We start from the raw sequence: 22,712 nt of genomic DNA on the forward strand, positions 1-22,712 counted from the left end.
GAGCGAGCGAGCCCGCTCTGCGCATGCGCCGGCCGCTGGCGGAGGGGCGGGGCGGGCGGAGCGCCGGCGGCGCCGCCGCCGCTATTCGCGGAGCGGCCGTACGCCGCTGCCCGTGCGTAGGGGCCGAGGCGGGCGTAGGCGCGGCGGCGGGCGCTGCGCCGTTGGCGTAGCGTTGTTGTGAATGAAGCGCGCGGCGGGGCGGGGAGGGTGACGTCAGCCTGCGAATGTCAACAATGTAGCGATTGAGGGGCGGGGGCGGCGCTGGGCCAGGGCGCGGGAGGCGGCGGCGGGCGGGCGGCAGAGCCGGGCAGCAGCAGCGGCCGCGGCAGCAGCAGCACAGCAGCGCCGCCTTCTCTCCTCCGCCTCCACCGGTCGGGCTGCCACCGCCGCCGGCCCCGGGTGCCGCTCCGGCAGCGACACAGCCGCCGCGGTGCTGCTCCCCCTCCCCCCCGCCGCCCGCCCTCCCTCCACCCGCCCTCCCTCCGCTGCGGCTTTCTCTCCTCCTCCGGCCCCCCTGCCAGCCCTCCCCTCCTTCCCTCCCTTCCCCCTTTATTTTTCTCCGCAAGACTTTGGCTCTGGAAACAGCTGGTTCAAAGCAATCGCCATGTGATGATCGCCTGGGTCGGGTTTTTTTTTTTTCATTTGGGGGGGGGAGGGTGCAGGTTTCTGACCGCAGAGAAATACTAATAAGAATTTCCGAAACAACAGCAGCAGCAACAACAAGAGCAACCTCCCCCTTCCCCAAACCTCCTCAGCCGTAACAGCCCCCCCAGCCCCGGGCCCACTCCACCCCGCCCCATTGCCTCCCCCACCTCCCGCCCAGGCTGCAGCGAGAGGGGCGACCCCCGAAAGTTGCGCGGAGGCGAGGTGAGTGCGCCTGTTCCGCGGCTCGGCAGCCCCGCTGGGGAAGGGGAACGGGCGGGGGGGGCGAAGTTTGGGGGGAGGCTGGCCGGGCGGGGGGCAGCGTGGTTTCTCCCCTCCTCCTCCTCCTCCTCCTCTCAGGAACAGCAGCTGTTGCGCGGGGTCAGGCGGGGGGCTGCACCCCCGCCCCCGGAGCTCCGCAGGCTGTGCAGGCGCGCTTAGTGCTTATTCCTTAAAGTGGGAAATACGCACGTTGCGTAACGGGGAGTGTTCGGCGGGCGCCCAAGTGCGCGTGTGTCCGTGCGCGTCCGTGCGCGCTCTCCCGCTCCCCTCCGCTCCCCTCCGCGCCGCCCCGCACGGCCGGGAGCCCCGGGCAGCCCCTCCGCCAAGCGCCGGCCCCGCGCCTTGCCCGGCCCCGCCGCGGCCACCTGCAGCCTCCCGGGGCAGGCGGGCAGCGCGTCCCGCCGTGCCTGCCGGTCCCCCCGGTGCCGTCGGTTCGGTTCGGGATGCGAACTCCGGTAACAGTTTCTGGGATCATTAAGGCGCAGCGTGCGGGCAAGGCAGCGCGCCGCGGAGACGCTGGCTGTCATGAAAGAGGCTAAGTGTGAAACCGTGCCTCTCCTTTTGTGGAGCGGGCTATTTTGGTCATGCAGCGGGTGTCTTGCTTAAATCGTTTCAGTTGCAGTGAGATCATTGTGCCCTTGTTATTGAAGCCCCGGAGGCTCCGGAGTAAACCCCGTGTTTCAGTCTTTAATAATAAACGTGAGGCAGGGACGACGTCTGATTAAAAATACTCCTTAAGATGTTGGAAAGATTGGGAAATTACAGCGTTCCTGTTTGCTCTAGTTGAAGCCGTGTGTCAGTGTTTTCGTGATGAAAGCCCGTTTTCAGAGACTTTGGAACTGTCGCTAAACTTGTGCATATTTTAATTTTTTCTTCTGAGGCTCGAGCTGAAAACAAGTTGGGGTTTTTTTGAGCCGGGAATTGTCTGAGATTCTGCTGTAGCTGGTGGAATGCTCTGCAGTTTGGGGAGGGTGGTGATGCTTGGGTAAATTGACTTTTTCAGGTGTGTAAATACTGAATTTTGAGGTAATTGCTGAGATGAGATGGGTAAAATAAAACGATAAGGTGGTGTATTAGACTTTTACTGCAACAGCCCCATAGACAACAGCTTTAAACCACTGTTCTAGGAGCTTTACATCTGACAAGTAGAAATAAAATTCCACCTCTCATGTGGGCTTGCTCTTTTAAAAGCCTTGTTGCCTTTTGTGTCCACCCGCTTGCCCCCTGTCACTGGGATCTGGGCAGCTGTGCAGCAAAATGGATCGGCGTTGTACTTCCCTGCAGTGTACTGAACCTGTGCTTTCAGCATCGCTTTTCGCGTTTGACCCTCCAGCTTCAAAGGCTGTTCTGAAGGTGCTCTGCAAGGAATGGAAGGAAGCCGTGACTAATTGGAAAAGTAGAGAACTGAAAAATCAGGATCATAGGTCTAGTTTTCTTGTTAGTTTCCTCTGTAACGCTGGGCGAACCACTCAAACAGATGTATGCCAGTACACAGCTGTCAAGCGGACAAGAAAGGTCCCTAGTGATTTTGCAGGTAGGGTGGTTCTCAAGATATTTAGGTATCATTTGTAGAAATGTTCCACAGAAGCAGAGTGTGCATTTCTGGGCAATGCTGGGCAATTCTGCTGTGAGACTTGAGGTTAAACAGCTAAAATTTTTTTGAACTTTTACCATTGTGGAGAGTAGATGGGGAAGATGCAGGCAGCAAATACATGACTAATGCACATGCCGACAGATCCTGAGTTGTTAATCAACAGCAATTGTTTATGCTGAGGTATCTCACACTGGGAAGCAGTGCTAGGACAGGTATTCCTAGTCTTTTTCTGATCCAGAGGTACATCTGGAACATCTGTCGGTGGTAATGTGCATGCTGGCAGATTGCTCTGGTGATGCAGATGGGATGCCTTCCTCTCTTTTCCTCTTGCCTTTCAGTCATTCATTTTGCAGCAAGAAAACATTGGCTGTTTGCTCTTCTGTGCTGGGCAGGAAGGAAAGTTAAGCATAAAACCGAGTTTATGAGGAGATTTTGGTAAATCTTTGACATTGTAAAAGTCTTCAGATACTCATTGAAATAATAAAATCTCACAAATCTCTTTCTACAAGTGCATAATAAAAGACAAAGAGACCTGAAAATAAAACCCTGTAGAGATGATGTGTAGTGCGGAATATGTGGCTGAAGTTGCTTGCCTTTGCTTATTTTAAAACTTTCGTTGCTTGATTTTTCAGTTCTGAAGTGCCATAGCTGTTTTTCTTAATAAGGCTGCAGTATGGTTGCCAATTAGTTATTTTCTTTCATGTTTTCTGTAAAAAAAAGGTGTTATGGAAAAAAATCAAGTGTTTTTTTTTTTTTCCTTTAAGAATAGAAATAGATGTTTCATCATTGTGTGCCTGTGACACACACAGGCACACAATGACCCTTCATGGGTAGGGCTTCACATATGCACAGATAAAGAGGAGACCTCTCAGACCATAGTGAAGAGAGGTTTATGGTACTATGCTGAAAAATTATATGTGTAACGTTAATTAATATATGTGAAGTAATCTTTTCAGTTGTAATCACATTTTTACGTAATAAACAGTTGGTAAAATTGAATAGCATTTTTTGTGTGACGTGAAGAGTCTCTTGGGGTTTTAATTTAGGTGGTATGAACATGTTTTATATATTCAAATCAAAATGTATGTGCCTTTTTACTCAAAGGAATACTTTCTCAATGGCTTCTTAGTTTACACTAAGAACATACCTGTAGCGTTGAACAGGTCTGACTTAGATTTGAAGGCATGCATGCTTTTGTCTTTCATCTTCAGGTCTGAATTTTCAGCTCAGCTCATTTTGGGTGTGATAGTTGTATATCATCATTTTCTGAGTTGAGCTATTAGGGGAAATACACTAATCATTCCATTGATGAGTTGAAGAAAATTCAGATTTAAACTTCACGCTTTCTCTAAATCTGAGTTAGTCCTGCTGCTTTCAGTGTTTCTGCGGACTATAGATGCTTTAAGAGAATGTGTAGAGAGTGTTGTTCTGATACTGCAGTTTTTTATTGATATTTGAGTAGGTGCCCAAATGATTTTGATGTGGTAGATGAATGGGCAGTAGAGTTCTACTCCCAGTAACTCCTGCAGGATTTCCGGAATAGTGCTCAAAGTACTCATTCAGGTTGTTAAAAAAAATGATCATCATTCCTTTAAATTCAGCCAAAAGATACTAACCTTGGCAGCTGTCTGAATATTACATTTATTTGAAGCTTGCATCAAGAAGATGTAAAATGTATGAATATAGCCAGCTGAGTTGCAATGTGTTCTTCTTGCTTTTCAGATAGGCAGAAACATCTTTGTAGTGGATTGAAAAGAGCACTGCATACTATGCCGCTCTTAGACTATGAATTACAATTTTAAAGCAGGCAAGCAAAGGAATGTATACAAATGCCTCTATGACCAGTGATGGACTTGCAGCTTCTAAGTTACTAGAACTAATGATCAAAGAGCAACCACGTGTTCAGAACAGGCAAATAAAAAGGAACAAGGGAATAAGTTCAGGAAAACCCTTATGCTAAAAGTTTACATGTGTGGCAGAACTTTGATCTGTCAAAAATTGGGCTCAGAAGACTCCTCTGCTCGATTGTATTGATCTTTCTGCAGAAGGAGCCACAGCAACAATCTGAAGAACACCACCTGTGCTGCACTGGCATCTCAGCAGATCAAAAGATGGGTCCCTGTTTAGCTTGAAAAAGACTGTCTGTAAAAGCTCCTAGTACAGTGGGGGCTGAACTGCAGCTCCTGTGTGGGTGAGGGGGCCGCCAGGCATGCAGCCCCTCTGTGTGTAACCCCTTGGCCCTCCCTGACTTCCGTGTCTGCTCCCCCTTTGCTATTTACACCTGCTGGTACAAACCTGCCCTCGGAGACGGCTGGGGCATTTCGGATTCAGTGCCTCAAAGGAAATGGAGAAGGAGGAGGTGGTGGTTGCAGGGGCAAGAGGCACGGGGACCTGAGCTATGCCTTTTTCTTCTTTTTAGTTTGAAAGGTGACCTAAGATGGTCAGATCCTCCCAGATTTATTCCTAAGACCTATCATTTGCATACAACTGTCTCTGCTATCTCAACTGAACAAGATGTTTGAAAAGCTATTAGGAACAAAAGACATGGGAATTTCCAGTTCATCCCTAGAAGGTATTGAAATAGAAGCCTGAAGCTTTTTTTTTTTTTTCCCTTTTTGACTTTTTTTTTCTTTTTTTTTTTTTCCTTTTTTCCTGAGTGTTGAAAACAATCAGCTGGGCTGTGATGGGTAGATGGGGTTTGGTGCACAGGTTCAAGAGGAGTCTCCCCACTAAGAAAAACAGGAACTGTTTGCTGCCTGTCACCACACAGGGCTTCTGGGCTGTGGAGCACCAATTTTGTTTTTTGAAGAGAGGAAAAGCAGTTTAAATAAACAAAATGACCCTTGAGACTTAATCACAGCTACTCATTATAGCTGACATTCACTGAGGGTTTTTTTTTCTTTTTTCCTTCTTTCTTTACTGATCGCTTTAAAATTTAAACCTGAACTAGGAAAACAGGAACTGTAGGTGTGGAGGTGTTCCTTCACCCCGATTTGCATGCAGGCTGTTTTTTATTTAGTGGGTAGGTGTGTTCGGTGTGTGTGAGAGCAATTGAACATGTCAGCAGTTTCTTACGAGCCGCTCTTGCTGACTCACGTGTCTGGTGCAGCTTGGAGCTACCCTGGCTATAAACTATCCACAATAGGAGGCGCGGGCAGAGACCAGCAGTGCCGAGCCACTGTTCAAAGGTTATTTTCGGTTCTCCGGTCACTGCTTTGCTGTGGTTTTCTTCCCCAGCAACATCAAAACACACTGTCATTTTGCCAGGCTGCCATTCCTCTAGGTGCGGAGGGTAAAGTGGAAGTTCATTGTGCCGCTGCAGAGGTTGCGCTCCAAGTGCATTCTGGCGCTACTGATGTTCAGGAGGATAAACCTCTGGGGTTTACTTTTTGTCTTTCTTTCTTTCTTTTTTTTTTTTTTTTTAGGTTTTTTTTTTTGGTTCTTTTTTGTTGGTGTTGTTTTTTTGGTTTACTTTGGGTTTGATTGGTTGGGTTTTTTTGTGACTGGGATGTTACCAAAAAATCCCCCTGAGTATCTTTCTAAATTTGGGTATGGCAAGTCTAGCCTATGAATTGTGTTTTCCCTTTCCAAATGCAGGCTGTGCTGTGGAGTCTCCTACTCTCCACCCCTTTTTATGGTAGAAATCTTCATTAAAGCCAGCAAGGAATTCTGATTAAACTTTAAAAAACCTGGTTTACCTGTGTTTAATTTTCAGAATTTTGCTATTTCTTAGTCTGGTTTTTACCTCCTGTGTGGCAGTATCACTGGCTGCTAGCATGAAAGGATTCCTTCATCTGCTCACGCTCTTGTACAACTGCTTCTTTATTTACAGACTCTATTCTGATTACTCATAAGGATCCTAAAATGATAGCTGCTGCTGACTGATGATTTTTAACTGATCTTCTTGTTGTGGGTTGGGTTTTTTTTCCTTTCTTCTTTCTTTCTTAGCTGATCACAAAAGCCTTTGCAGAAGTGGAGTGAATTAGCCATCTGCAGTTCAGGATTTACTGTCAGGGAGTTTAGATTTGTAGCTGTCTTTTGTGTATTTTTCTTCTTCTTGTGGAATAGGGTGAAAAATAAGCGGTCTTTGAAAGTGTGATAAATAAAATCAGCTGCTGTAGAGCAGGGTTTAATAACAAGGTGAGTTCTTGTCACTTGTTTTGTTTTTAGTCAACTACTTTGACCAGTAATGAATAGAAAACCACACTGAGAGCTTTATAACACATGAAGAAAATGGGTGTTCTTGGTTTCCGCCAATACAAATGACTCATCAGTATCAGTAGGGTTTCTACTTCTAATAATAAAACTGTGGAAGACCTTTAAAACGTGTGGTTTTGGCCCCTACTCTTAGTGAAAGGTTGGAAAATATTACTTTGAGATTTTTTTTTTAAACTTACAGAAGATTTAGTGATTTGCTGTGATCTTGTACCATCCAAAGAAAACCTACTTATACCACTGCTTGCAGTGCGAAAGTCTTCGCCTCTCCTGTCTCCTTCTCAGCATTTTGCATTTCACCGTAGAGTATTGCTGATCCTTAGCCTCGATGTCAGAGATGCACATCTGGAAAATATAATGTATTTATGTCGAGTGGGGGAAGACTTGGCACACTACCTCCTCTTGCTGAGCTGCTGTTCTCTACCTCTTTTCCAATCTGGTAAAGAGAGGGACAGTAAGACTGCTGAGTGACCTGTATTGCTGTTTCAGCTGGGGGTCAGGGGATCTGGAGAGGAAAGTAAACAGAAAATAGGAGTTGAAACATAACTGACAACGGTAGGATGTGTCTGTCGCTACCTGGAAGGAAGCGCACATCTTCCAGTACTGAAAGTGATACTGAAAAAAGTGCAAATCAGAAAGTGATCTTTTAAATTATTTTATTTCTCTCTCTCTTAAAAAGTAATAGTTTTCAAACCCTTTTATCTTTTTGTAAAGATTCTGTGCTGTGTTCAGTGCAGTGAAGCAACCTCTAGCACATCCTGCTTTTTTTTTTTTTTATTTTTGAAGGTGTGCCTTGTAGAATGCAAGGTTATTTTGTTTCCATGTAAGCAGATCATGCCCTTCATGGTGTTACAGTATATCAAATTTTAATTCTTTTGTTCAAGGTGTAGTACGTTTAATGGTAGTCCAGTCAGTGTCTCCTGATCTGCTGCATTAATATTTATTGTTGCGATTTGTTTTCAAGTTGCCTGTGTTGTTACAAGGTTTAAAGACTATACATGAGGCAGAGCTAGTATTTTCTTTGCTGTTAGAGTGAAAATTCCCACATTTATGAAGCCTCCATGATTACGTTCTCTGTTGTTGCAATATTTATACTAGTAAGTTATTCCTTGTAAGGATGTGATGGTTCTTTGTTTCTTCTTATTCTGTTCTAAAAGCAGAGTGTGCTTTTTAAAAAATCTGTTCAGGGGCAGATTCTCAAAATCTAGACTCATCCCAGCTCCCTCATTGTCAGCAGGCATCTTTTACCACTAAATATTTAAATATATTTATGTGGTTGGTTTGGGTTGTGCTGAAATACCTTGGATGTGTTTGTCAGTTTCTTGTGTCACCAGACTGTGATGGAGAATCTTTGTCTTGTAGCCTCTTACTGGGAGAGGTACACTGAAAATAGAGGAACAGAAGCCTGTGGAAATAAAACTTTGCAACATGTGGAAATCCAATTGTTTGTTACATGGCAACAATAAGACAGGTTTTATTATTTTCAGATGGATATAGCATAAAAGGCCAAATTCCAACTTAAAGGATTTTAGGGACAATTCTTCTTGAAGTTCACAGAAGAGTAGTTGGTAAAGACTGCAAAATAAGATGTCAGTGGTCATTCAGAGTTCAAGAGGACATAGGTCCAGCACTCTGATTCTGACTTGTCTTTAGAAAATCATGCCGACAGAAGTGTCGTGAAGGTTGGATCATGGCAAATGAATAATGCGTCTAAACCTCATTGATGTTTTGAGCTCTGCTGGCTCTGAAATGGGATTTGTGTCCAAAATCACTGAAGGCTGGACCTGTGAAGGGCAGCTGACAGTGTTGCTGCTGAAATTTGGGACTGTGATTCTGCTCAGCATCTCCTCCTTGCCTTTGCTTGCCCTGGCACCTGTCTCTTCCCACAGTGGGCCAGCCCTGAGAATTAAATTGGCAGGAAATTAGTCAGCCGATGTGTAGGGTTAGTTCTGTGCATGTTAAGTTTGCTGTGGAGTCTGTCAAGAACCTGGATAATGCATCAAATTAAACTACAGCTTGTTAAAAGGCTTAGAGCTGGCCATGGGACATCTGCTCCCCAAAGTGCACTGACCATCACTGCACCAGGCCCCATCTCCTGGAGATTGTTCTTGTCTTCCTCTGGCAATGTGGTGGCTCTGCAGAAAACCAGTAGCAGCCTGTGCCTAGCCTAACCTATAGCTTGGCAGTAGGAACTTGCTTCCCAGGGCATGACAGGTTTGGGATATTTATTTCCATCTTGTATCTGCAATGGACAATTGAAAAAAAGTTAGAGGAAAGCAGAACTCATTTGATCGAGTCTTCAATGTTAACAAAATGCAGAAGTACTATCTCCTGCAAATGTTCAAATAACTGAAAGAGGGTAGGTTTAAATTAGATATTGGAAAGAAATTCTTTACTGTGAGGATGGTGAGGCACTGGAACAGGTTGCCCAGAGAAGCTGTGGATACCCCAAATCTGGAAGTATTCAAGGCCAAATTGGATGGAACTTAGAGCAACCTGGTCCACTGGAAGGCATCCCTGCCCATGACAGGGGGTTTGGAACTAGATAATCCGGAAGGTCGTTCCAACCCAAACTATTCTGTAATTCTGTAACTATTCTAATTCCTACCTGATTCTGGCTTCTGACCTCATGCAACATGGTCATGTCACCGATCTCCCAGATGTGATGAGCTCTTGAGAATTTTAAATCTGTTGCATAGGAGGAGATGAGCAAACCTGGTGACTATGGAGAATTTTCTGAACCATGTGGCTGCAATCCAAAACCCTTGGGTCTTCCCGCAACCTTTTATCACTCTGGGGATGATGGCAAGCAATGCTGAGTAACAGGTTCAGCAGATGACCCGAGTGACTTGAATTTACTCAGGTGAGGGAGGGAGTCTAACTTCATCCTTCAAAACAAGAGGGTGAAATTAGGAGCTGGTAGTGCCTTGTGCCACTGGGTGAGAGTAAGAGGTCCTGCTTGGCCATGTGCTTGTGCTTTGCTGAGCTGATTCAGCCTTTCAGCCTAGTACACATCAATTTACCCTGGCTAATTTTCATAGGCAATTTGATGAGTAAGACCACAGGTCCAAAGAGCAGCAGAGCTAATGTGGGAAAGACAGGGGGAGCAGTGGGTGGGCAGGTTGCTGAGGGCAAACACAGATCTCCTAGATTTGCTGTCTGTAGCTTCACTCCACCAGGTTGCTAGAGCTGGATGGCTGTTGTTTGGGAGGGGGATGGCACTGCTGCCCCTTTCCTGTGTTCTTGAGCAGCACCTGGGGTCATTTTCTGCAAAGCTGAATGCTGGTTGTGCATTAGGCAAACTTTTCACCAGAACCTGAGTAGCAAAGATGAAAATGTCAGGAAACTTTGAAGGTCCTTCTTCTGGGAAACCTAAATTCTGCTTCAGGTATCTGCTGTGCCTGAGGTACTTCTGTGTGTGGAATCTGTACCCTGCCAAGTGCTTGTGACTCAACTCAGCAATTTAACTTCATTTCCAATCCTTAATTTGTTCCTGTAATTTATTAAATGTGTATCAAGGGAAAGTGTGGAGCAGAGTTCTTACAGAAATCCAAATTAAGTGATGGTGTGAAATAATCATGAGGCATGTCAGTAAGCTAACCCCAATGTAAAACTCATGGTAAATTATGAAATCTATGCATAGTTTGTCATAGCTGGAAAATCATGGGCAATGCGAATTTAAACACTTGCAAGGAAATTTATTTGTTTGTCTTTTTCCCCTTCTTGGTCCTCTTCATTTGTCTTATTATTAGACTAAAAGTAGAGTCAGTGATTCATTCAGTAATCTCTTTCTTGGACAGTTAGTCATCTGCCAATTTGTGTTAACTTTCCACTTTGTTCAGAAAGTGAGTAATGCTTTATGCACCAACCAGCAAATTCCAAGCTTAAAAAGCTGTGAGTGTCACTCAGATCATCTCCAAACTTTCTCTAGAAATATTTTACCGTTTTCTAAGATCAAAGTGAGGTCTGCCATGTGGTGTTGTACAGCTACAGTCCAGTTGTTTTGTCTAGCCGCAGTCACTAAAGCCAAACACAAGGTTACAAATGCAATGCACAAGTTCTGTTGTACAGCAACCCACATGTTATGTAGTCAGTGTAATGCTTCTAGTTTTTCTTTGCAAATCCTATTTTCAAGGGGTAAATGCTGCCTCCGTGGTTCTCTTTCCCTGCCCCGACTGCCGTGGCTTGTTAATTTCTATTGTTTCCTACATCAACAAATTGTGATGCTATCAAGGCTAATTTAGTCAAAATAGCTTGCAAGGAAAGTAGTAATTGGTATTAGCTGCCTGCTACAAATATTTCTGGTGCTTTTTGTGATTAGTTTTGGTAGAGAAAAAATTATTGTGCTGTTGAAGTGTTATCTATATAGAACTTAAAGCTATAAAGTCTTTCTATAGAAGTGGGGTAGATATTTTGATCTCAAAGTGATGCCAGTTATTTCTGAAGATGAACACAGTACTTGATTGAATCACTTGAGAATTTAACTACTTTTTTCTTTCTTATGGAAACTGGAGTAGCATAAAGAGCAACAAGGTCAGTAATGTCACAGGAGAACTTTATAGGACCAAAGTCTTTACAGTCTGCTCTAAAATAACATGAAATGGCTGACTACTGCACTCTGCAGCAAAGGAATTTGAAGTGCAGATGACACTTGAGTGCTCTGGAGAGGGTGTGCAGGGGGGTAGGGCAAGGTGGCAGTGGTAAACACGAATGCCAAAAGTGGTTTTCTTGGCCCCACACTTTTCCTTTCTACTTCCCCAAGTGCCTGTTTTCCTCCCCCACGATTTGGAGTCCGTTTCTTGCAGTGAAGTTGTCCTCCCTCTGACTGTCCTTTGGTATAGGTGGTTTCAGGGTTTTCCTAGTGCCACAGTTCTGTAAACAAGCAATGCAAAAGCTGGCAGAGAGGACAGAATAGCCTTTGGTTGTAGGGTCTGCAGTGTGATGGGGCCATAGCAGAGCTCTGTTGTGCTCAGCTGTTGTCAAAATAAGACAAACATGATTTGGTCTTGAGGAAAAGATAGAAGAACTTCCGTTTTCCCAGACTGGATTTCTAGAATCTAATTCCATTCCATGTATATACTGAAAATATCCTGTAGCTATGTTCTAGTGTGAAGAATTAGGGCTTCTGGAAGGTTTTCCCTTCCAGTCTTAACTTTGCACATCAGCGAGTTTGGATAGTTTGGTTAAGCTTTGGACAAACAGCCATACTGGGGATGCTTATTTGAGTGCCAGCCTTTGGGATTTGCCCGTCCTGGTTACTTGCACATTTCCCAGCATCAGCAGTGTTAATGCACTCCCCACCACACACAGGATGTCGATGCCCACACTAGCATTGCTTGCAGATTTCTGATTTAAACCTTCAGAGCATTGTGAACAAGCTTGTCTCCTTGCTAGTTTTGGGGTGGAGGTGGGGGTGGGCAGGCAGAGAAGAGCAAAGGCTGAGGTCGGTGGTGCAGCTCTCAGTTGAGTTTGGTTCACGCTGTACATGCGTGACTCAAGCAATGCCTGATTCACTGCCTGAAGGTAGTTTGGGATTTGCTTGGTGGTTTTTTGTTTGTTTCTTTAAAGTAGGAGTCCACCCAGAGGTGAGAATTAGTGCCCTTTTGTTGGACTATGAGTAAACCAGAACTGTGAGGAATGTCTTTGCTCCTAGAATTTTGCTCCAGATGTGCAGTGGTCAATGTTGGTCAACAGACCTGGAGCACAGAACTGATGCTGGAGGAGATGGGCATCTGGCTTTCATGGGACTTTGCAGGGTTTGGGGGATTGCTTAATTGCCAGATTTGGCACTTCAGGTTGCAGGTCACCTGGATGGGGCAGAGGAGACTGCAGGATTTACAGCTGTACTTGGTAACACCTGGCACAGCTGCTTTCTTTGGCTAGTCAGAAATGGTGGGGTGAAGGAGAGATGACCAGGTGCCTGAGATCTTGTATGTGTTGAAACCCAGATAAGGGCAGTGTTGACTGTTGCAAAGCTGAAATTATATTCAGGGCATTTTTTTTCTGAGGAAATATATATATATATATATTTATTTGGTATTGTCCCCTGCCCACTTACCATTTGTCACTTGACTGTAAAGTTCACGCTATTCCCAGGAAGATGGGCACCCGGTGCCATCATCCCACACAGAGAGGTGCCCAAGGAGGCACAGCCAGGTGAGGGATCTCCCGGGTATTTATGGAGGGGTATCTCCTGCCCCGACTCACTCTGCAGGTGTGCTGTGCAGTCGGTTAGAGAAACCGCGAGTTGAAGGGCTCGCTGGGGTGAAACAGTTTACAAATAGCTTTTCAGTGTTTGTTTTTATTTTTAACTCCCTCCCCACCCATGGGTCCCTCCCCCAGCGTATTGGCAAACGTGAAATGGCTCAGAGAGAAGATCGTTGCAGCAGAATAGGCAAAGCACCCCAAGAGTTTCCAGAGGACCTTTGGAAAACAAGTTGCTTTCCCTGCATCTTTTTTCTGCTCCTTTCTTCTTTGGGGTTTACAGGGGTAAAACTTCTTTCTCTGTGGCTGCTGGGTTTTTCAGGGCAGCGGTGATATCACATGATTTCTTTTTTTTTTTTTTTCCTTTAAGACTGACCACTGATGAAAAGATACCTATAGCAATGTATTTGAAGCTGGTGGATTCAGGGTGCCCTTCTGGCACCTGCAAGGAGAGCCCCCAAACCAGGTGGTGCTGCTCTGGCACCAGTTCCCAGCGTCCCCGGTAGCACGGTCCCCATGGCCAGGCATCTTCTGCAGGCATCTTCTCTCAGGCACTTGGTGTATGTCCTTTTTGCCCTAATTTTAGCTCATCGCGGGGAAGTGATCTCAACCATATAGCCGCATCTGAGCATGAGAGGAAATTTAGACATTTCTCTATTTTATTTTCCTAACCAATGTTCAATTGCTTATGGAAAATTCTGGTCAAAAGGGTAAAATTTCTTTACTGGGTGCTTAATCTCAAAACCACAGCTCCCTGTACCCAGGACACAATAGTGGTAATGCCATGCTTACAGCCTTTTTCCAGCACAATGTAGGTGTGGGTAGGTGTGCGTGCGGGGGAGAAAGGGAAAGGGCACGAATGTGATGGAGGGGGTCCCTTTTGCTCCTTGGGCTGCTTTTCTGGTTTGTTTTTTAAATTAAAAAAAGAGAAAGTAATTCTGGCTGGCCCGCAGAGGAGGTTAATCATAGCAGAGAGACCCGATGCCAGTACTCCATGCATGTATTTCCCCACATGTGCTGCTGGCTGCGTGCGTACTGTGCGGCTGGCACAGCATAGCTGGAAAGTATGTGGGAGCATGTCTGCTTCCTCTGAGGGTGCTACAGGTGGTCGGGAGGGTGGGGGTGGAGGAGGAGATGCTGGAGGCAGGCGAGGTACGACACCCATTTCCTTTGGCGTGTGTTTTGCACTCGAAGCCGCTCCTCGCCGGCAGCCAAGCGGCTGCATGTCGCGCCCGCGGTACTTTGTCTTTGCACTTACTGGAGGTTTATGACTAAGGTTGTGGTTTAATATGCCCTTTTTAGGTATGCGAAGTGTTTAAAATTATCTAGTGTTGCATTTCTTCTTTTTTCTTTTTTTTTTTTTTTTTCCCCTCCATGGCATCTTCTGCCTTTAAAAGTTTCCGTAATTTTTATAGGGCAAGCATAACTTCATTTTTAAAAGAGAAAAGAAATTTTTCCTGATTACTCATCAGCTAAGAGTATGCATTTTTGCCTTTCAAAGATCACTTTTTGAGACTAAATAATTTTACGGCTTGTAAGTTTTAAATGCCTAACACAAACTGTTGGAGAGCCTTAAAACGAAATAGAAAGCTTAAATACCTGGAGTCTGTGAGGAAACACTCTCTCTGTAGATTAGTTGCCTTTTTTTTGCAGCCATACCCCAAGAAGCTTGGTGTTAACAGTTGCAAGTACAGATTTGTTTCCTTTTAATTTTGAAGTCTTTACTTGAGGGCTTGTAATTTTCCTGAACTGTTCAGGTGCCTCTTAATGCCTTGAATATTTGTTGAATGTGTTGCATGTGGCTCATATTCCCTTACATTTCAGATGGAATGCTATAGCCCAGCAGGCTACACTGGATAAAATTGCACGTGCTAGGTTGGGAAGGAGGTGGAAATGGAAAGGAGCAGACATACACATGCACACCTTGCTGGTTGTAACATTCTTCTTTCTTAGCAGATTGTGCTGCTTTAGTGCCTGTGATTCCTTTGTTTTATTTTTTCTTTTTTTTTTTCTCTTTATGTCCTGTACTGCCATGGAGCAGGATATAATTTACATACTCCTCTTTTTTTATGAAGAAAAATGTGGTTTTCCCATGAAGGTACCTGGAATATTTGGCATCAGCTTGGTTGACAGGAGCTCCAAATGCTCTGCTGCAGGGGAGCTTGAGCAAGCTGAACTGTCAAATGTAGGTATTAGGTATCAGAGGTGCAGAACAGTCTTTCTGATGTTTGTGCCACGTCCTGTCTCCTTGTCAACTGAGGTGGGTACTGAAGGACCCAACAGTAGTTCTCTTCTGTGTGTTTGACACTTTAGAAATTGTTGTACACAGCCACGTATGTTGATGCAGAAGCCTTAAGGCTTGATACATGTTTTGAAAGGGTGCAACTGCAGGGAAATCTAATGTTCCACAAAGACGTAGCAAGATCTGTGAATCGTTACCAAAGTCACACAGAAATAAATTAATTTAATTTGGAAAAAGGTGCTGAAAATCCCATGGCAGTGTGGCTTTATCTTATCTCCTGCAGAAAGGCTACAGATTTGGTGTCTTTTGTGTATTATTTCCTTTGGACTTCAGGTTGCCGTTCTTTGTAATCCTACAATCCACTTGCCAAAATCCATGTATAGATAGATAGGTGTCCCAAGTGTTCCTCCTTGAGCACTGCAGGAGGTCCAGAAGCAGCTCAAGTAGAAGGTTCCAGTCCTCTGCCAGAGGATTTTCTGCTCAGTGCTACCTTGCTGATGGTCCTGGGAGCTCAGCAATGCCTGTGGAATTAACCCGACTCAACGCTGCAGGGTGATGGATGGTCCCTGCACCAATGGAACACTCACACCTCTCGGGTAATACAGTCAGTGGGAATGGCTCCTGAATTGCTCGTGAGGCAAAGACTGTGATTTAAGGGCTGTTTGCAAAAAGGAACAAGACGAGGGAGGTTGAGTTGAAATAGTCATAAATGTTATGTGCAGCTGCCAGGCTGGAATTGTTGGATTAGAAAATGAGAGAGAAAAAGATGCAAAGCCAAGAAGCATCTGAGAAAAAAATCAGGAATTATACAAAGAGTAAAAATGAGAAAACAGTCGAAGTCCAGTACTCTGTCACACTGGAAAGGGAAAGACATAATTGTTTCAAAGTAGATAATGTAGGAATTATCAGAACAGAAATCTGTTCTAATTTGCTGCTTCCTAAGTAACCTCACTTAAAAATTAGCCCAAAAAGAGCTGCTTGCTTACAGGAAACCATGTTTTTGACTAGAAGGTGCAGTAAAAAGACAGGGTGGGGCATAAATGTGCTTTATGGTATAAAACTTAAAGTCAAGGGTATGCTGCAGAGCACTGTGAGTAAATCCATGGTACTTTTCTTTCTTTTTCAAAATGAGCTCAGAAGGTATTGTGCTCTCAAAAATACCACACCAAGGTTTGAGCAGTTGAAAAAGGCGCTTAGCAGTTTCAGGGAGCTTTAAAACATTTGACTCCCTGAAATAACACAAGCAGAAGTTCAGCATATAGAACTTGCATGCTGACCAGAGGCATGGCAAATACAGTTCTGATTTATTTTATTTTTTTAGCAGTCCTGCTGGTAGATGTAAATGAAGCAGATTGAGATCTCACCATGGTTGCAAGCTGTGGCAGAAAAATTAGCACCACACTTTCCAATGGAAGCAGAACAAAAATGTAAAGTCTGCCAATTAAATTGGAAACAGCTCTTAATTTCCCCTCTCCTCCTCCCCCAAGGGATGAATGGCTTACTCTTCTGGATGGAACTTTGTGTAATGACTCATATTTTTGTATGGATTAGTGTGAATATGTAGGTGAGGGAGATGCTGGTATCTGAGAAACTATATATAGTGTCTGGAAGAAGTGTCCTGGAACGCGGAATAAATGAACATTTGATCTGTTTCTCATGCTGAATTAATGGAAACATAAATGCAGAATATCTTCCTCCCTTTACTCCCTCTCCTCCCAGATGCACTCATCAGATACAAAGGAGGCTTACGGTGAACAGAGAACATGCCTGTTATGATAACGGAATTTGTCACTAAAATGAGGGTATTCCCCTTGCCCGATCTGAAATACGAATGGACAAGGCACTAGGAGCCAGAAGTGTGGCACTGCAGACATCAGCAATGAGCATGCTAAGTTTTGTGGTGCCCTTTGTGAGGTGGTTATTGTTCTGATTGGTTTCCAGCAAGGAAAGAAAAGCCTGTCCACCTCTTTGCACTGCACTTCTTTGGTCGGAGGACACTGGTCCGTGCCTTACGCAGCAGCTGGAGGGAAGAGCATCACACACATTGCTCTTCTGGGGGCACTGTGGCATGCCTTGTATTAGACTGTGTCACCATCATACCTGCTGCTGTAAAGCAATAGGTAGGGCAGTTGCATTCCTGTTTGGCTAAGCCAAAATCTCATGGCTCTGCAGTCATCTGTAGCTGGTAACTTGAGCTGAAAGTATGGATTCACATGGGGCTTCTCCAGAGGACTGCCAAGTTTTCATCTCAAGGCTACTGGCTTACCCTCTCCTCTCTACAAACATTTACTATGCATCCATCTGCATCAGAATAGCTTTTAATGGCAGGTCTGGGGAAGTGATTGTCTCCCTGTGCTTGGCACTGGTAAGGCCACACCTTGAATAGTGTGTTTGGTTTTGGGACCCTCACAACAAGAAGTGCTTGGTTGGGGGGCTGAAATGTGTCAACAGAAGGCTGATGTGAACAAAGCTGGTCTGAAATACATATCTTAGGAGCAGCTGAAGTTGTTCAGCCTGGAGGCTCAGGAGGGACCTTATTGCTCTTTACACCTACTTGAAAGGAGATTGTGGAGAGGTGGAGGTCAGTCTCTTCTCCCAAGTAACAAGCAGTAGAACAAGAGGAAATGGCCTCAAATTGCATCAGAGAAGGTGTAGATTGGATAACTGGAAAAAATTCTTCATGGAAAGGGTCATCAAGAATTGAACAGGCTGCCCAGGGCAGTGGTGGGCTCTATCCCTTAAGGCATTTAAAAGACATGTATCTGTGGCATTTGGGGACATGATTATTTAGTGTTGGACTTGTTCAGTGCTGGTTTAGTGTTTGGAATTGATGATCTTAGAGGTCTTTTCCAACCTAAGCAATGCTGTGATCTGGTAAAACCCTTCTCAATGGAATGTTCAGGTTAGAGAAAAAAAAGAAAAAAGACAACTTTCTTCAAAGACATTTCAAACTTAGTCGTTTAGCTGTGTTTCTCATAAGTGGTAGAAGTAAGGGGTCAGTGAATTCCAGTAGAGGAGGTCAAGGAGACAGAGGAGGATGGACACGTGTTGAGCTGGAGTTGCTGCACGTACACACAATAGGATCTCCATCCTCCAGTTTTGTTTACTCTTCTTAGTCTGCAGCAATGTCATTTGGTCCTCAGCAAAAATGACCTTCCACATGGAGTCTCCATTGATGGCAAAAGCGAGAGAGAAAACTGTTCTTGCACCCTTATATGACAGTCGTACCTTAAAATTGGACCTGAACTGTCCTTGTTGAGCAGTTTACCAAAAATCTGATGTAGTTGGGTCATAATTTTTAGATTATTCACCACAACTTACTTTAGCATTTAATTGTAGGGACCGTGTTTTTATATCTCAAACCTGAAGAGACGTATTGTGGTAGTGTAGCATTGTTATTAGGTAAGAAGATTGGAAAACCTGAGGTCAGTTCAGAGCTCTTGGCCTCTGGGAGGACCCTGGCTCTGGGGTCTCCTCAGTTCTCTGCAGGAGAAAATTTCATTTTTCCTTTCAAGCAAGATGCCATGCAAGACTTACTGTCAGGGTGCCACAATACCCTGGGACCATTTTCTGGAGAAGGGGAAATGCATTTACATTAAAAACACACCAACACCGCCAGCAAAAAGAAGCAGCTGCCTCTCATATAAGTGTGGGGGGGAATCCCACAGTGTCTTCAGAGAAGTAGGCTTATTTGGTCATGTGCAGTATCTCAGACCTCCCACCATCACATGTCAAGGAGGTCTGACTTCCATTATAAAACTAGTACCTGGCGTGGAATAGAGTTATACTGAAGCCTTATTGCCTAGAAACTCAAACATGGACACATCCAGAATTCATGTCATTTGGTGTAATTTCTTGAAAAGAGTTTAAAACTTCAGTGTTTATTTTGGATCCCCAATGCAAGGCACAGGAGGGTATTTTATGATTAATGAGCTTTTCTGCATATGTTTTTTTGTGCCTCTTGGCATTTAGAAGTCTCACTGACCTAGCTTTTTACTACATTTCTGTCTTGTTGGCATTCTCATCAGTAGTCTCTCCCGAGATGCGAGAATCTACCCTCAACCAGCCGGTGTCTCCTTGGCTGCAAGGATGCAGTCCACCACTCATGTAGCTTTTCTGTCCTGTTCCTGCCATCCCTCCTTTTGTTCTCTGCTTTGGTACAAAACAGTTCCTGTAACACATAAAGCCGTCACCCTCACCTCGTAAACAGGATCGGGTTATGATGGGGAGCAGCGTTATATTGGAATGTTTGGCTTAACCGAGAAGAGGTTAATTTGGGTACCAGGACTCTGGCCACAATACTTGCTGCTCAGGGGAGAGTCAGAATTTCAGCCCAGGCTGTCACCCCTGCACACCAGGCTGGTGGTCCCAGTCACTACAGCTGCCGTGATGGCAGTGCAGACCTGTCCCACACTGAAACACTGACCCATAGGAAGAACTGCCCTTCACCTACCTTTCTCTGCCCTCAAAAAAGGAAAAACACCGCATAAAAGCACATGGTTGCTGGTACTCACATGAGAAAGGAGTTTTTCTTCTATGGATTTGTGTGAATTTTATGGATAGGGAGGGGTTTGGCTTAGACATGGGACTGATCCTTCATCTAAGACAGTGTGAGGAACTTCTGACATTGAAGATAAGCAATTTATCCTTTCAGATGGGAGCTTTCTCAACTGGTGGCAGCCTGTATATGGCACATCAATCACTCTGTCTCCCCTGGGGTTTGTCCCTGCAGCTGCAGACCATGTGCTTGTGTATGTTGCATTCACCAAGGAGGTGGGGGTAGTATCTAACCAGCTGTAAATCAGTGAATCACTGTAGGGGAAATGATTTCCCTTAGGCAGAGGAATGCTGTGCTGGAGCAGAGGCTGGCAGGCACTCCAGTGGTTCAGGGAACCCATGCTACTACTCTGTGGTGGCTCACCTGGGCTGGAGAAGGGACTCCTGGTTGTCAGGTCCAAGACTGAATAAGTCTTGGATGCCACTCTGAAACCATCCATGTCATTTCCTCTGCAACTTTGACCAAGGTGTGGAGGGGGTGGGCAGGAAATGTGGGGACAGAGGGCTGGAGCATGAGCCAGTGTCTCTGTAGAGCGAGAGCAGGGAGATGGAGGACTACTGAAAAATAAGGGTGTGCTGCAGAGCAGGCGATAGGTCTCCAGGGACTGGAGCATGAGAAGAGCATGCTTTTGCTTCTCTGTAAGTAGGACTTAGACTTCCTTTCCTGCCTGTCTCCTTACTCAGAGTAGTCAAAAAAAAAGTCATCTAATCAACCTGTCAGAAGCCCTGCCTGTTGCCCAGCTGAAGAGGCAACCATAAGTTTTCTTTTTTTTTTCTTGGCTGTTAATGCATGAGTGAGTTCAGTCTATACCAGTTTGTTTTGTTCATATACAGCTAGTCTATCTACATAGTAAATATTTTTTGTCTTTCTCCAAACCCTGGATACAACACACCTGGTTTTTACAGTGATAGATGTGTGTTGATTTAACTAATTGTCTTAAATGCAGGAAGTCAGCAAGTAGATGGAGGATTTTAATTTCTTTGAAGCCATTCAGGAAAAGCAGCTGGATTTCTATTCTGCATATGTCCTTATTCCATCCCATGCTTGACTAGTTTGGGAAGTGCTGTGATGAGCATGTTCAATGGTGAGTTCTGTCACCTGCGTGAGTGGCTGGATGATCATCGCAGAGGCTGCAGAAGAAAGTGTGCCTGAACGTTTGGGGCAGAGAAAGTGGCTCAGCTTCATTTTTATGGAGGAAGACTTAGAGGTTTGAATGAGCTTTTTCTCTATCCTGGTGAGTAACCCAAAAGAGTGAGGCATTCCAGGATAGAAGCTATTGGAAAAAGTTGCTAGCTGACAGCCCTCTGCTTTGGGGCAAAGGCATCCTCCTCAGAGCTTGGTTTCCAGCATGGCAAGGGGAACAGAAGAGACAGGATGGGGTAGTTTTTCCTGTGATTGACTAGTGTTAGTCTTTTTGCACCTTGCCCTGAAGCTTCTGTAGCTTTATTTCCTGAAGCTGATAGTGAGGTAGATCATGAGTGTGATCTGAGAAGGCATTTTCTTGTGTACAGTATAAACTATTATACTGACAGTATTTCCTCTGAATGATGCATTTGGGAGTCTTGTAAACAATGTAAACAAAAAGTACTACTCTGTGGGGAACACTTAGCTTCTACAGAAATGAAAATGAGCAAAACTAAATCAGTGTATTACATCCAGCAGACCACTATCCAATATCCAGTGAAATAGATAAAGGGCTTGCTGTTGATGGGAGGTGCCGCATTGACCTGTGCTGATTTAGGGTCCCATCTCCTCCAAATGGAATAGAAGAGCTGTAGTGAACATTAACATAAAAGCAGCCATTCCCTGTATGGGACAGCAAAGATCATGCTTACAAGCTGTGATCCAAATAATGAAACAGTTTTCACTGTGGGTTTTTGGTGATTATTTCCTTTGCCTGGGAAGGATGTTGTTTGAAAATGGACAGCTCATAAATATGTAGTGAGGCCTTGGTGCTCCGGGCAGTATTATACTGCTCTGAAAAATGTATGGCAAAGCTGTTCCAATATGTTTCCTCTTGGATCCTGAATACAAGCAATATCATAGGGGTAGAATGGTACATCAGTACTTGTTAGTGAGATGTGGAAGATAATGTTGATTTAAAGAAATCACCCTTTGGCTGTAAATGCTTTCAGTAGGTCAAGGGGATGGCATAGTCTGGAACAGGTCACAGCATGGAGGCAAAGTGTGAACGTGACCATTAGCAATTGAGTTCAGCAAGGAAGGTATCTTGTTTTGTTCATACCTCATGGATTGTACTTTTCATTTCTTACAAAACCCCAGACGTACCGCTTTTAAAGTGTTGGACCTTTGCTTAGTAACACCATCTTTCCCAGAAAATCTATACATAATAGCATTGTTTTAGAGGGCACAAATCCTTGCTTGGGCTACAAACATGTGTTTTGGATGGGATATATTTGTGCATGGAGTTTTATATAGCAATTGTCCTCTCTGCTTTTGTGGGTAAATTTTTTAGCACTAAAATATTGAGCTGCAACACTGTGCTTCATTGTTAGACTCCCTGACCTTTGCCTCTAGTTGGAAAGGGGGCAGGAAATCTTTGTTTCCTAAAAGCTGCCTAAAGTCACAGAAGAAAGCAGTATCCCTTCTGCTAGCAACATATGAAATGACCTCTTGGTGCAAACAGAAATAACTGCAGCCACATGAAAGCCATGCAGAGGCTTGGCTGTGGGAAGTCAGTGATGATAGGAAGCAAATTAACAACAGGGAACTGGATGGTAATGTTGGTTGTCAGATATGTAAGCTCATAGGTTGCAATAGTTCTGCTTATCAGGATCTGCAACCCTTCTCTTCCCAGAGCAAGGGTGAGACATGGAGCAGTTCTATCCTCACTGCTTCAGCAGAAAGACCCAGTTGTGAGCAAAAGAAAGGTGATCTTACAGGGAAGGGAAATCAAAATTGTTGCCTCTTTCCAACTCTTGGATTGTGTAAGAGAACAAAAAGCAATCCAGAAT

General features: G+C 44.6%; 1 protein-coding gene across 2 annotated transcripts in view; it reads left to right on the plus strand.

Annotated features, from left to right (window-relative positions):
• The first annotated feature begins 314 nt into the window (after positions 1-314).
• The window catches only part of BACH2 (BTB domain and CNC homolog 2), a 183,946-nt gene continuing 161,548 nt past the window's right edge, over positions 315-22,712 (plus strand). For both annotated transcript variants that reach the window (XM_082302287.1, XM_082302286.1), the window contains exon 1: positions 315-867. The gene's annotated coding sequence lies outside the window, so the exon portion shown is untranslated. The remainder of the gene's footprint in view (positions 868-22,712) is intronic.

The sequence above is a fragment of the Coloeus monedula genome (genome assembly GCF_965178545.1).
Source record: "Coloeus monedula genome assembly, chromosome: 2".
NCBI lineage: Eukaryota > Metazoa > Chordata > Aves > Passeriformes > Corvidae > Coloeus > Coloeus monedula.